The sequence below is a fragment of the Carettochelys insculpta genome, chromosome 4, assembly GCF_033958435.1.
Source record: "Carettochelys insculpta isolate YL-2023 chromosome 4, ASM3395843v1, whole genome shotgun sequence".
Taxonomy (NCBI): Eukaryota; Metazoa; Chordata; order Testudines; family Carettochelyidae; genus Carettochelys; species Carettochelys insculpta.
In genome coordinates, this window is record NC_134140.1 from 87,355,396 (window position 1) to 87,369,961 (window position 14,566).

The 14,566-nt window shown below is 47.2% G+C and overlaps 1 protein-coding gene across 2 annotated transcripts in view; it reads left to right on the forward strand.

The window, feature by feature from the left end:
- The window catches only part of ANAPC10 (anaphase promoting complex subunit 10), a 406,696-nt gene that overhangs the window by 149,306 nt on the left and 242,824 nt on the right, over positions 1-14,566 (forward strand). Inside the window, exon 7 of one of the 2 annotated variants that reach the window (XR_012645413.1) lies at positions 14,426-14,475. The gene's annotated coding sequence lies outside the window, so the exon portion shown is untranslated. Of the gene's footprint in view, positions 1-8,808; positions 8,928-14,425; positions 14,476-14,566 lie in introns of those variants that run through there. The other variant, XM_074993261.1, reaches the window with a different exon arrangement.

Genomic DNA, 14,566 nt, shown 5'->3' on the forward strand with positions numbered 1-14,566 from the left:
CGGCGGGGGAGTGTGGCTTCAGCAGGGACCAGGCTGGCAGGCATGTGGATCACCTGGACATGTGAGGGGCATGTGGGCCATTCATGGCTGGTCCACTCCCAGCCTTCCCCCGTGGTCGTTCAGCTCACTGCACTGTCCGTGGGTGTGGGTGCTGGATGTTGTGTGTGGGCGTGCCCATGTGATGGGATGGCACTCCTGTGTGGGGGCCCTGGGGTCAGGGGGTGGCTGGCCTGCCTGGGAACAGGGCAGGGGTTTGCACTGTCCTGGCCTGGCCTGGTCCCTCCCACCCTACTGTGAGGTGTGCAACGTGCTGGGTGCTTCTCAGCGGGTCCCTTGCAGCAGTAGAGGGCGGCTCTGCTGGTGCTGTGATGAGTCAAAGATGCCAAGGACCCCTCTCTGCCACAGGTGCCATGCTTGGAGTGGTCCTAGGATGGGTCTTGTGGGCCCGGGCCCATCTCCCAACGTGACCCCTCTTTGTCGCGAGGCTGCCATGTGGTGTCCATGGAGTGCGCCAGAGGTGTGGGTGCCAACCCCGGTGTCGGATTTGGGGACTTGTTCACACCTGGCTCTTGTCCTTGTTTGTGTGATGCCATCAGCTGGGTGTGATGGGGTCTGTGGGATTCCCTGCCTCTTTAAGGGCAGCTGGAGCACAGGACCATAGAATTCCACTGGTACTGTGTAGACTGTCTCCATGCTCCCTGTGGCCAGCGACCTGGCGGACTGTTCTTTTGTAAGAGGGGCTCAGAGAACATCTACACACATTTTCTTCTGGAAGATTCTCCCAGAAGATGGTGCTCTTCCTTAAATGGGAGTGGGTGTATGGACTCTGGAAGAATGGGGTCTTCCAGAAGACCGTTGCCTTCTTCAGGAAGAACTTGCCTGTGTACACATGGTCTAACTGCTTTGGGAGTTCAGACATAATGGGACTTAGGCCAAAAGGAGGAGTGATACAGCTTCCAGATGATAAAAACCACACAGGAGGTTTTGCAAAACCACAACTGTGTCCTACTTTTGTCTAGAAATATACATGATATGTGAGCATGTCACTAAATATGAAATCAGATTTTCCCAAAATGAATCAGCCTGACTCTTGCTGACCTTTTAAAAGGTTCTGTCACATTTACATGTGGGACATTTTTACCTCAGAGTGAAACTAGGAGCTGATTTCCCAGTTTGAATATTTTGTTAAAAAGCCCCCCCAAAATCCTCTGCCATAATTCATCTATGGTGAATAGTCACAGAGAGGTAGTCGTGGTAGTTTGTATCTTCACAAAACAAAACAGCAATCCTGTAGCACTTTAATGACTAACAAAAGCCGTGTCTACACGTGCACGCTACTTCGAAGTAGCGGCACTAACTTCCAAATAGCGCCTGTCACGGCTACACGTGTTGGGCACTATTTCGATGTTAACATCGACATTAGGCGGCGAGACGTCGAAGCCGCTAACCCCATGAGGTAATGGGAATAGCGCCCTACTTTGACGTTCAACGTCGAAGTAGCAACCTTGTAGTCGTTGCGTGTCCCGCAACGTCGAAATTGCGGGGTCCTCCATGGCGGCCATCAGCTGAGGGGTTGAGAGACGCTCTCTCCAGCCCCTGAGCTCAATGGTGGCCGCGTGGAGCGGCCCCTTAAAGGTCCCTGCCCCCTCCCTTCCTGTGCAGGAAGCTGAGAGAACGTGCAGGAGGCAGCCCAGACATGCGGCCAGCCTGCACGTTCCTCAGCCAGCGCAGACAGCCACCCCAGCTGCGATGGCCGCCTGGCAGCCACCCCAGCGTCCCCAGGGGACCCCCCCCGAAGGGGAGCCAGGGCTCGCAGGCTGGCAGCCAGGGCGGCAAGCGGCAGCGGGGACCCTCCTGGACGGAGGCTGAGCTTTGGGACCTGCTGGGGCTCTGGAGCGAGGAGGAGGTGCTCCAGGTAATGGGGAGCAAGAGGCGGAACGCGGATGCGTTCGCTCGGCTGGCCGAGGGCCTGGCCGCCCGGGGTCACCCTGCCCGCATTCCGGACCACGTCCAGAGTAAAGTCAAGGAGCTGTGGCAGGGTTACACCCGGGCCCAGGATGCAGCCGGCCGATCTGGGGCCGCCCCCGTCACTTGCCCCTTTTACAGGGAGCTCAGGGACATCCTGGGCCCCCGGCACACCTCCTCCCCTCCGACCACTCTTGATACCTCGGCTGAGGAGCCCCAGCAGGCCCCGGAGCTGGAGTCCGCCCCAGAGGTAAGCCCCGCACCCCGGGGGCCCCCCCGGAGCCCACCCCCGGGGCACCGGAGCAGGAGGAGGAGGGGGACTCCTCCTCCACCGACACCGGCCTGCACATCCTCCTGCCATCGAGGAGCAGCAGCCGGGCGTCCGCCCCCCGGGTGTCCCCCGACCATGGGAGTGGACCTACAGGTATGTACCCCCCCGGTGTACACCCCCGGGGTTGAGGGGCGGGGGTAATAGATATGTGGCCAGGGCCCTCCACATGCCCAGATGGCCATGGCCCCAAGGACAGCAGTGCCATGTCCCTCACAGGAGTGCATCAGCCCCTGCCCCCCCCCCAGCATGACAGTGCCATGCCCCATCCCCGGGGCTGGGGGGAGCGGAACCTCTAGGGTCCACCGGGAGGAGGGGGTGGAACACCCCGCAGCAGCAGCAGCAGCAGCATGTGATGGAGTGTGGGGAGTGCAAATGCGAGTCTCAGGCTAGATATGAGCAACAAGCTGAATAGCTCCCAGTGGCTAAGGATGATCCTGGGGCTACAACTGGCAGGTTACACCTCTGCCCTGAACAAAGAGGAGGGAGGAGCTGAGCTGGGTTTGAATCGGGGGCCTCAGTTAGAGGCTAGGGGAAGGGAGAGCTGGAAGGCAGCCAGCCTGAGGAGGGGGAAAGCTACACCCCAGAGGGGCACCCCTCGGGGTCTTCTCCCCAGGACGGGTTGGAAGGACTGTCTCTGACTGCTGTACTGTCACTTCTGGGAGAAACTGGGCATCTGTTGCCTAAGAAACCTCTCCTGTCAGACCCTGCTGAGTGAAGAGAGAGTCACTCCCGCCGGGGGATGGGGTGCAGTGCAGGGGGACCCTTGAACCCCATCATAGCAGCATCTCCTGGGGACGGGGATGGGGAACCTGCAGCACAAGGGTGGGGGGACAAGGGCCACGGCTCGGGGCCCACACTGACGCCTGTCTCCACCCTTCTTCCCCCCCTCCTGTGTTCCGCAGCTGCACCATCGGAAGGACCGGAGAGCGCCGGCGAGGCGTCAGTGGTCCCGGAATCCCCTCCAGGGCCATCGCTCCAGGCCAGCCCCTCGGCGGAGGACCGACCGGCCCCACGGCGGGCAAGACGGTGGACCCAGCACCACCACCCGACGGCGACGGACCCCCAGCTGCTGGCCCTCCACCGCTGGCAGGTGGAGGACACGGAGCAGCGGCTGCGGGTGGAGCAATGCCGCCTCCACCTCCAGAAGCGGGCGCTGGCCTCGTGCCAAGAGGCATGGGGGGCCTACATGGAGACCTGTAACCGCATAGCAGGCTACCTGGCCCCCCATGCCGCGCCGGCCGCCACTGCGCCCGCCCTGACTGCTCCACCCGCCGTGCCACCCACTGCTCCTGTCGTCGCCGCGCCGTCTGCCGTCGCCCCGCCATCCGCCACCGAGGGCCGTTCTGCCGAGGGAGACCTGGGGCCAGCTGACACTCGCCGGCCGTATCTGCCGGTCTGCCCGGCCCCCAGCCAGCCCTGGACAGGGCTGCAGCCGAGGCGGGGCTCCCGGCCGCCCACCCCCCAGTGCTGGACTATAGGGGCATGGGGCCCAGGACGTGGCCCCCCCCCTTGTATATATTGCCCCCACTGTTTTGTTCTTTGCGTTGTATATAGTTTGTATTTATTTATTTGTGCCCCCTGTTTGCCCAGTCTGATCCTTCCCCCACCATGTAAATAGTTCTCCCCCTCCCTGTTATCCCTGTTTTTTTTTGTTAATATATACATACACTTTTCATATGTAAGTTAGTTAGAAGTTCCTGTATATAGTTAGTATTAGTTAGAACAGAGTTCAAAGTAAACAAGTTTGATTTCACAAACAAGTGTCTGCTTTTATTTGTCCAGGAAAAGTCGGTGGGGGTGTGCTGTTGGGTGCTCCATGGTGTGGGCGTAGGGGCAGGGAGTGTTGTGGAGGATGGGGGGGGCAGTGGGGGGGCCTGCCAGCGTTCACCCCGCGGCCTCATCGAACTGGGCCCACAGGGCTTCCTGGACCCGGGTCCCTTTGGGGTCCACCTGGCGACTGGGGGCAGCGGGTGGCTGCACATCGGCCCTGCCAGCCTCCACAGCCCAACCCTGAAAGAAGGCCTCCCCCTTGCTCTCCACCAGATTGTGTAGGGCACTGCACGCACCCACAATCTGGGGGATGTTGGTGGGGCCCACATCCAGGCGGGTGAGGAGACATCTCCAGCGCCCTTTGAGGCAGCCAAATGAGCGCTCCACCACCTGGCGCACGTGGTTCAGGAGCTGTTTGAAGCGCTCCTGGCTGGCAGAGAGATGGCCTGTGTACGGGTGCATGAGCCAGGGCCGGAGGGGGTATGCCGCATCTGCGATGACACAGAGGGGCATCGTGGTGTCCCCCACAGGGATCTCCCGCTGGGGGATGTAGGTCCCCACCTCCAGCCGGCGGCACAGGCCCAAGTTCCGGAAAACCCGGGCGTCGTGGGTGCTGCCAGGCCAGCCCACATAAATGTCCTGGAAACAGCCCTGGCTGTCCACCAAGGCCTGGAGGACCACTGAGTGGTAGCCCTTCTGGTTTATGTAGTGTCCTCCACTGTGCACCGGGGCGCGGATGGGGATGTGAGTCTCATCCAGAGCCCCGAAGCAATTGGGGAAGCCCAGGGTGGCAAAGCCTGCGATGGTGGCATCTGGGTCCCCCAGCCTCACGAGCCTGTGGAGGAGCATGGCGTTGATGGCACGCACGACCTGCAGGGGAAGCACATGGGAGAGCACCAATGAGGGGTGAGCAGGGTGTGCATGGCCCTCCCTTGCCAGGGCCCCCCTGCCCTGCCCTGCCCGGGCCCCCCTGCCCTGCCAGGGCTGCCTCCTCCCCTTCCCCCGTGGGTCCTCTTACCTCCATGAGGACAGCCCCGACGGTGGCCTTGCCGACGCCAAACTGCTGTCCCACAGATCGGTAGCTGTCTGGAGTAGCCAGCTTCCAGACAACGATGCCGACCCGTTTCTCAACGCTGAGGGCACGCTGCATAGTGGTGTTCTGGTGCCTGAGTGCGCGGGTGAGCCACTGGCATAGCTCCAGAAATGTCTGCCGGCTCATCCTAAAGTTCCTGAGCCAGTGGTCGTCGTCCCACTCCCCAAGCACCAGCCGCTCCCACCAGACGGTGCTGGTGGGGTAACTCCACAGCCGGTGGCGTGTGAGGTGGCGGGGGGTTGGGGTGCTGCAGGGTTGGGGGTTGAGTCCTCCTCCCCTGCGTGCCGCTCCTCCTGTGTGGCAAGGAGGTGCTGAGCTGCCTCCCGCATGGCATGGAGCAGGGCGGCTGGGTGGACCTCTGGCTGTGGCTGCTGCTGCTGCTTCTGCTGCTGCTGCTGGGGGTCCATGACTGCGTCCCCTGAGGTCTGCGTGCCTATAGCTCTGCAGACCGCGTGCTGTGCAGGCTGAGTGTATCTGGGAGGGGCCCTTTAAGGGAGCGGCTAGCTGTTGCCCCGGAAGCGCTAGCCCGCCCTGTGACCCTGTCTGCAGCTGTGCCTGGCACCCCTATTTCGATGTGTGCTACTTTGGCGTGTAGACATTCCCTCGCTGCGCCTATTTCGATGTGGTGCTGTGCAACGTCGATGTTGAACATCGATGTTGCCAGCCCTGGAGGACGTGTAGACGTTATTCATCGAAATAGCCTATTTCGATGTCTCCACATCGAAATAGGCTACTTCGATGTAGGCTTCACGTGTAGACGTAGCCAAAATGACTTATTAGGTGATGAGTTTTCGTGGGACAGACCCACTTCAGATCTGGAAATTTCCAAATTGGAAGAAGGTGGGGGGTGTCCCACGAAAACTCATCACCTAATAAATTATTTTGTTAGTCTTTAAAGTTCTACAAGGCTGCTTTTTTATTTTATAATTCATCTAGTTAGAAACCGGCAAATAAATTTGACGGAAGCCACTTTAAATGAAAGTAACAGAGATGAAGAGCTAAATGCGTCAGTCAAAAAGAAAAATGTGGAGTCAAGACAGGCTTTGTAGGAGGACAGAGATTAAGAGGATGAGTTAAAATGATGAGGACAAAGTATTTTTGGTAAGCCTGCAATTCCTTTTGGGGGTTCTGCTGACATTGACAAACCACACAAGTCTCATTCATGTGGGCACATTTATTCCTAGCTTAATTCCTCTGAAGGCAGGGATGAATTTGGCCTGTGGTGTTCAGAATGTTATCAAATGCCATTGATGGAATTATGGCCTAGCAATATACAGTTCTGTTTACATAATTCTCTATGTAAAATTCATATGTTATATGCTATAAAAGAAATGAAGGCTAGATGTTAATTTCAAGGCTTATAAATATGTCAGTGGGTTTTCATAATTTGTTAATACATTATAAGAACAAGCTGAAATGGTTTATGATGTCAGCAGACCTGCATGCCACGCTGTTCTTATAAAGAACTTGTGAATGTCTTTGGGTTTTCTTTTTAACAGAATAGATACAGCCCATTAAAAATAAAGCCACATTTGTTCTTCGCGTGGAAATCTTCATTACTTCCTGTGTTCCATATTCTCTTTTAATATCTTTGGCTATGTCTAAACAGTGTTATTTCTGAATAAACTATTCTGGCAGCGGTCTTCCCGAATAGCTTATAGCAAATAACTGCTGGGAAGACATACCCTTTTCCTTTTACTTAATAATACTTTTATACTATTTAGCTGTCTGTCTGTGTCTATGTGTCTGTTAAAAAGAAAAATTGTTACAGCATCTCTTTTTTAATGGGAGATGGAATTGAAGTAAAATCAAATATCCAAACTTGGGCAAAACTCTGATTTGACCTGAATCCTAACTGTGTGGTCTCCTGCCCACACACTCACATCACTAATGGTAGTGTTGGTTAAAAAATAGGAAAATGATATAATTAAAAACTCACATTTGTTTCCCCTTTGATCTGTGCTTTATATTTAGCTTCCATATCTGTTTTTAATAGTGCTCCCCTATTTGATCACAAAAACTAAACACAGAGCAGCTAAATCTTTTAAATAAATTAAGAATTTCAAAGTAGTAAACTGACTTTAAATTGCTATTTAACACCACTGATAGAAGGCAGGGAAAATGCACATATTCCATAAGTTGCAATTCAGTAATTGCCCTGTCATATACTCAGAGCCAAATTCTGATCTCAGATAATATATGAATTATCGGTACTAGTTTGTGGTCATTTTTGTTATATATTGATTGAGTGACAAGTCATTTCTGGCTGCTTCAGTTTTTGAGTGCCAAAATCAAGACCTCTTAATGGTTTGGTGCTCAGAACCTCCTGAAAATCATGTTTGGTAAGGATGTTCAAACTGGGTAATCAAAATCCTTTGTCTCATTTGAAAACATAGGCCATTATATTTGGTTTGCATTTAATTTTTCAAGGAAGAGATATGTAATGATAGCCATTGATGTCTGGAAACTGACTTCTACCATGTGACTAAAAGGTATATAATTTTATAACTCTGAACCAAGTTCCATAAGTGGGACCAAGAAATATATATCATTTTCTTATTACTGGTATTGTGGTGTGTCACACCCTTCTCTGTTACATACAATACATCATTTATTGGTATATTTAGTGAAATTAGTTAGCTAAAAGCATATTATGACACCCCAGTAGTGTAATCTGCTTTTAACTAGAGGCTCTCCAAAATGGTAAGTGTATTAAAGGAAAATCTTGAAAATAATTTAAAAATGCCTTTATGTTATTAAAATGTTTATAACTTTGTTTTTTGACAAAATAATTTAAACAAAACCTTCTGAAAAATGTTATTTAATTTTTGAGGTGGGTAGTTACATAAACATTTTTGCATTCATATTTCATTAAATTGGCAAATTTCAGAGAAATAGAGATAATTTTATAAGGCATTTTGATTTAGGAGAAATATATTTTGATTATTTTTCTCTCAGTTGAAAACTTTCAATTAGTTCTGCTACTAACCATGACTCAAAAGAGGGGTAAAACCACTTGTGCTGCAATTGTATTTTATAAGGAGGGCCAGTGTTATACATGAACAAAACAAGTAGCAGGGTATCTGCTGTATGAAAATGCATGTATTCTGGGCCTGCCCCTGGTTCCAAGCATAGATTTGTTTCTAACACTGATTTCAGAGGAAAGAAAATCCAACACTTAGGCTATGTCTAGATTAGAGTGATCTGTTGAGAGAAGTTTTTGTTGGAATATATCTTCTGACTAAACTTCTGTCGACAGATCGTGGGCCAGACAGCAAAGCGGATTTCTCTGTGGATTTGCTCTGTCAGCAGGGAGTGGCCAGACTGCCTGGCTGCTCTCTCGCCATGACAGAATGGCCTCCGGAAGACTGTCAGACAGGACCGCTTGGCCAGCAATCCCTTCTGAGAGCTCCGGTGATGCACACCCTTAAAGGGTCTCCCCCAGGCACCTACTCCCTGCCCGTGCTGAGGCGTGCCTACCTCCACAAGGGACAGCACCGCTAGTAGAGCAGGGCTTCGACACTTTCTGGGAGACATAGCTCTTTCTAGTGAGCTATGGTGCCAGAGCAGCCCCAGCCTTGTGCTGGCCCCACCCAGAGGTGCTTCAGCACCTGCTGCACCTCCTGACATCCATCCTCCTCTTCCTCAGGGAGGGAGAGCCTGACACCACTTTCGAGGAACTCGCCATGACTTCTGGAGAGCCACACCTGCACCTGCTCCCCTGGATGCACAGGCAGATCTGGAAGCACTGCACTGCTGCCGACTGATGGGACCAGCTGGTCATGTGCAATGGGACGACCAGCAGTCAAGAAGTGTGGTTGGGGGTGTGAGAGCTGAGCTCCTTCACCTTCACCTGGACCTGCTCCATGATGGGGGGGGGGTGGGAGATGTCACTCCATTCCATCAGGACAGTGGCCATCTGGGCATAGTCAGGGGCATTACGGCATTTCACCTTGGGGTCTTGGAGTGGCTCCTGCACACCCCACAGATCCAGAAGGGCCTGCACCTCGGGCTCAGTCTAGGAGGGATACTGCCTCTTGGTGCCCCAAGGGGGGTCCTGGATCCCCATGGTCTGCTCCCTTGTGGGCACAGGAGGTGTCCTGGGGTGGCTCGGTGTCTGCCATCTGGGAAGGCTCGGACAAAAGGAGTGACTGTGAGGGTGTGGAGGACCGCAGATGGTACTTCTGCTGCTTCCATGCTCTCAGCTTCCTGCCACAAGGTTTCCTGGGCTCCCTGCAGATTTAAGAAGGGCTGCAAGCAAGCACCAGAGAGCGCTGATTGCTGTGAACAGGATGTCCCCCGGGGCCACCTGCATGGCACCCTGGAGGCCTTTTCTGCCTTACCCCTCGCCCCCCAGAATGTCCAGACCAGCTGTTTGTCGACAGATCTCTGTTGACAGAGACATTATTCCTCATGGGGAGCAGGATATGGCTGTTGACAAAAGTGTTGCGTTCTGTTGATTTACTGTTAACAGAATGCCTTGGTAATCTGCATGCTCCGTGGGTTTTGTTTTGTCAACAAAATCCTCTAGTGTAGACAAAGCCTAAATGTGAAGGGAGAGAATTCTAAATTACATTCAATTTTATGATCACTAATTCCAAATATCAAAACAAAAAGCAGTCAAGTAGCACTTTAAAGACTAGCAAAATAGTTTATTAGGTGAGCTTTCATGGGACAGACCCACTTCTTCAGCTCATCTAGTGGGTCTGTCTCACGAAAGCTCACCTAATAAATTATTTTGCTAGTCTTTAAAGTGCTACTTGACTGCTTTTTGTTTTGATAGTGTATAGACTAGCACGGCTTCCTCTTTGTTACTAATTTCAAATTTGGGTACTGTTGCATGAACACGTATCAAATATCTGTTGCATGAACATGTTCTTTTGAAGATGTTGAATAAATCAAACAAATTAAAAATAAAAGTATATTTCCATTAGCCATTGAACTGATCCTTAAACAAGTGCATTTGAAGAATCTCCTGTGCTTTTATTCACACACATGTGCAATGAAACACATCTTTTTCAATAAAAAGGTCTTATTTTTATGTTCATATTTGTCTAGAAACAAAAATAGTACAGATACACACACAATATTAGCAGCATTCCAAGTCACATTTTATGAAAGCAGATTAAATTTTATACAAATGAAACTGGTGTACATTTCAAAGAATATTTTTATTCTTGGCATGAATTAACTTACTTAAGAACAAATATTAAAAAGCCAATCCAAAATACGAACATTTCAATGCATTTTTAAATTATGCACTTAGTAATAACAATTTTAAAATACCTGGACAAAAATAATTTTCAAAATATCACATGTTCATTAGATCAGAAGATGATTTCATATATTTTATTAGCTTAAAGGACACAGAATAACACTACCTAATCAGGACTTCAGGCATGCATGTACATAAATATATTAAATTAAAAGTAATTATACTCTTAAACATCCTTTTGTCTAAAAAATTAAATCCACACATTAAGAATAAATCCAACTCTATGCATTTACCACTTCAACAAGAAACAACTGCTCCATTTTAAGATATTACACATATATTTGTTAGAATTTATATGCATTATACATATATTATATATTACATAATAGTGTGTATACATACATGGTCTTGAATAATATAATGCTTTGCACTTACATAGTACTTTCCATTTAAAGAGCTCAAAGCACTTTATAAAAGTTGGCATTAACACCAATTGGCAGATCAAATGTGAGGCACAGAGAGGTGAAATCTCTTGATTAAGAGCCCACAGAGAGTCAAGAATCAGAGGGGTAGCTGTGTTAGTCTGTATCCGCAAAAACAACAAGAAGTCTTATTGCTCCTTATAGACTAACAGATATATTGGAGCACAAGCTTTCATGGGCAAAGACCAGCTTCATTGGATGCATCTGACAAAGTGGGTCTTTGCTAAAGTAAGGTTATGCTCTAATGTATCTGTTAGTCTATAAGGTGCCACAGGATTTCTCGTTGTATAGTGGCAGAATTAGGAAGGAAAACCCAGTCTTCTGATCTTAATTCCCTTGCTCTCAACATTAGACCATTCTGCCTGCCTAAGAAATTACACACAGCACATCCTGATTTGTAACCACATACTTAGACACATAAACCTATGGATTATGGCCCTGATCCAAGAAAACACTTAAATACCCACATAACCTTAAGCATATGACTTCAGTGAGACGACTCATGTACTTAATACTACTTGAGAGCGCCACTGCTTTGCCAAATAGGTACTGCCTTTAGGTGTTAAGTAATATAATACAATAAAAAACCCTTAAATACATTGTGTGAGTGGAGTATTTTTCTAAGATTTTTTTCCCACGCTTAAAATACTTTTACAGTTTTTGACAGTTATTGTCATAAAATAACACTACAAGCTGTGGTCATAGAAATGTTATTGTAATAAGGTACTCAAATGACAGCTTTTACTAATTTCCCTTTACTTTTTTTGCAGTGGCTATCATTAAAATTGTTACAATTTTACTTTTTTACCTAAATAAGCACAGTGTGATATTTCTGAAAAGCTATAAAGGGAATACTGGAAAAAATCATGGTAACATGAATAGTGGGAAATGGATACTGAGCCTTTATTCCTATGTTATCATCCATGTGGGCACACCAGGCTGACTGGGCAATTCACAAGTTAGAGCTGTTATCTCTGAAATTAACTATAACCATTACAAATGTATCAGGTGGATTTCCACCTGGTATGTCTGTTTATCTTGGTGTGAATGGAATCTAGCTTATACTCCATTTTTTACTGTGCTGGACTTCTGTTACATTTTGCGAATCCTCCTAAAAATGTGTGGACTGACTAGGATTTATATGTCACAGTAATGCATGACCTTTTGATGTAAATTGCTTCATGTATTTGTAGTAACACATATCTTCCTTAAAACAGACATTTAATACCCCAGTCCTCAAGAGGCTTGCACTCTCTTTAAGCCAGGTCTACACTAGGGGGCAATGTCGAACTAACATACACAATTCCAGCTACGTGAATAGCACAGCTGGAGTTGACGCACCTTAGACTGAGTTACAGCAGTGTCTCCACTGCAGGGGATCAAAGGGAGACCCCCCCTTTACTTCTCTTTCTGCTGAATTACTGAAGCAGCCGAGAGTGTGATCAGTGGTTGATTTAGTGCATCTTTACTAGACCCGCTAAATCAATCTCCCTGGGAATCAAGTGCTGATCTTCTGGTAAGTATGGAAAAAGCCTTACATTTAAAAATGTCCTGGAGCCTTTTGAGAGTTTAAAATATTGTTAGAACACGTATTGTTGCAGTTCTAGTTTTAACACAAAACTATGCCAGTGGGAAAATATCATAGATCATGTCAAAGAAATTTAAATATTTCATGCTCTAGACCACATTTCTCACTTTGAATGGGGTGGATGTTTGCTCATTGAGTTTAAAACAAAAGTCTCATGCAAAGTGAGACATTTTATTGATTTGAATGCATTTCTAGTGATACTTTCCAGTATTTTGTTTATAAAAGCCAGTATATGTACAGTTAATATTGTAGAGCATATAGGATAAGTACAGTGTTCTCTGTTAGTATACATGGTTTGAAAAGATCACTAGAAACAGATCTAGGTCAATCAGAACCATAAAAATCTATTCATTGCTCCTTCTAAACTCAACTACGCAGGTCTTCTGGAAAGAAGACTCCTACTGAAGTCAGTGGGAATTTTGTTTGAATATGGACAGTAAGTTTGGTTCCTTAAGACATACAGAACATACTAGCAATTGTTAATTCCTAGAAATTGGCTGGGGATGGATAAGTAATCAGTCTCTTTACTGTCTAATGAAATCTCACATCATATCTAAGCCATTGCATAGTTGATGTATGTCTCTACTTATGTGTGAATATTGTGCTGTAAAGTGATAATTCTGTTCTTTCCCAAGACAATGCATCAATAATATTGTCTTGTAAGTCAACACATTTTTTGTAAATCCATATGGAGTTACTGCAATACTCTGACTTCTTGGAAGATTGTACTGTGACTATATAGCACATCAAATCCTATCATTATCTATGGGTATACAACATTCACTGAAGTCCATAGATATCCATATCTATAGGCATAATTTTGCCCAGGATATTGTTTCTGTGTATATACACAGAGAAGTCCTGATTCTGCAAACACTTATGCACATGCATAACATTATTACTGAGGGTAGTCCTGTTAAGTCCAGTGGAAGTGCTTATGGTAGTAAAGTTAATTATTTGAGTTTTTACAGGAATGGGGCATAAATTGGATTGAAAAATTTTTGCAATATTTGAAAATGTGTGAAAAGCACTAGTGAATTGTTAAGTTCAATAAAAGTTTTGCCATTGATTTTATTGGATCTAGGATTTCACCCTATATGTCCATGAGGTGTTAACTTCAGTATCTTGTTATGATTAGCTCATAAAATTGGACCATTGACATTTTGTAGTTACTGTCTTGCTTAATCATGTGCATTCAAAAACCAAATAGAAGTGTGTAAAAGGAAAATAAATTACAGTAGGCCGATTACTACACATTTTTAAACAAATTAAACAACATGAAGAGCTAGCACTCAAGTAAAATCCTCACATGACTGATGGCAATACCTGTAACAAAACACAGTGTTCTCTCTACCTAAAAATAAGGCTAGATCTGGCCCATCATAGCTCTGGTAAAACTTCCATTGAAACGAATGACTGTAGGAAGCGGTTTGATGGGGTAATGTATTCAGTGATGTCTCCAATGAAGTCCTGGTGCTGAGTGGATATCTTCCAAAGACTTAATCCTAAAACTAACATGAGTGGGAATCTTTCAGTTCACTAGACTGGACTTTAGGTCATGCCCTCAGAGAAAGGCTAAAGTAATCAAAGGCTAAGCATTCAAAGCAAAATGGTTACTGAAAACCTGGTGGGTTTTTCGTTGTTTTTGTTTTGTTTTGTTTTGGTAAATGAAGAAAATTGGTAACCAGTCTGGAAATGTTTAGGATTAAAAAAAAAATAATTGATTAACGCCACTCCCCCCCCCCACTCACCATAGGTCACTTTTAAAACCTACCAAATGGAAACAACTTTGAAATTTCAAAAATATGTCATGATTTTTCTCCCATTTTGACCAGTTCTTCTAATAAGAGATTACATTTTTTACTAATTGAATGGGCTGTTAACTTGGTAGTTAACTTTAACAGTAATTTAAAAATATCTAACACCTTTTTAAATACTTGCACAATCAGTGAATATTTAGCTGTGCAATATTTCTTTTTAGGTAGCATCAGTTTTCTCTCTTACGCCCCAAGCCTGCAACAACTTCTGCATGTGAGTAACTTTATACATATAAATAGTTCTATTCAACTCAGTGGGACTGCTCACGTGTAAATTTACTCTTATGTGTAAGTAAGTAGGATTG